Below are 1,172 nucleotides of genomic sequence, written 5' to 3' on the forward strand. Positions count from 1 at the left end.
TATGAAAGACATCCTAACTCGCGCCGGCATGACTGATTGCAAGCCGTTAACCACCCCAGCTGCTGTCAGTCAACCTGTGTCTCCGTCTGAAGAACTCTTTGACAATCCCACTCAATACAGGCGCATTGTTGGAGCGCTACAGTACCTGACTATTACACGGTCGGACCTGTCTTATGCGGTTAATCGCCTGTGCCAGTTTATGCACTCTCCCACGGTAGATCACTGGGCTCTCTTAAAGCGGGTCGTGCGTTACATTAAGCGCACACTGGATTACGGGTTACGGATCACTGTTTCCGCGTCCTCTGCTATACATGCCTTTTCAGATTCAGATTGGGCCGGTTGCTCACAAGACCGGAAAAGTACGAGTGGCTATGCTGTTTTTATCGGTGCAAATCTTATTTCGTGGTTATCCAGGAAGCAGCGGACAGTGGCACGCTCCTCTACAGAGGCTGAGTACAAGGATCTCGTTGATGTCTCCGCCGAGGTCACATGGGTTGTTTCTCTTCTACGGGAACTTGGCCTGCACTATGGTGAACCGTCGACTCTTTGGTGCGACAACCTTGGAGCTACTTATTTATGTGCCAATCCTATTTTTCATGCAAGGACTAAACACGTCGAGATCGATTTCCACTTTGTTCGGGATAAGGTTGCTTCCGGGGATCTAGTGGTCAATTTTGTGTCCACGAAGGACCAGCTGGCGGATATCTTCACCAAGCCGCTTCCCGGCCCGCGGTTCGCTCTTTTACGTGACAAGCTCAATGTGGTGTCTCACCCACCTTGTGCTTGAGGGGGTGTGTTAACCATATTATAAGTTATTATTATTATTGTATTTGACTAGTCATGTAATACGATCATTTTGTTATAGTCTCCCTGTTAGATAGGATAATATTACATTAGTTGTTATTTGCTTTATGTTGTAACTCCTATCCTATTGGGTTGAATAATCAGAAACAATTATCTCATCACTACATATCTAATATATACCTTCCCTCTTTAAAGAAAATCTATTGTCTCTCTTAGTTATTATCAGTACTAGTAATTGACCCGTGCGATGCACGGATAAAATTTGAAAATTTATTTGTAACATTTCAATTTACCAAAATAAATTTATTCAGTAGACGCCAATTACGTAGAATATATTTAAAGAACAAAAAAGAATATGAAGAAGATTT

The sequence above is a fragment of the Ipomoea nil genome, unplaced genomic scaffold, assembly GCF_001879475.1.
Source record: "Ipomoea nil cultivar Tokyo-kokei standard unplaced genomic scaffold, Asagao_1.1 scaffold1558, whole genome shotgun sequence".
Classification (NCBI taxonomy): domain Eukaryota; kingdom Viridiplantae; phylum Streptophyta; class Magnoliopsida; order Solanales; family Convolvulaceae; genus Ipomoea; species Ipomoea nil.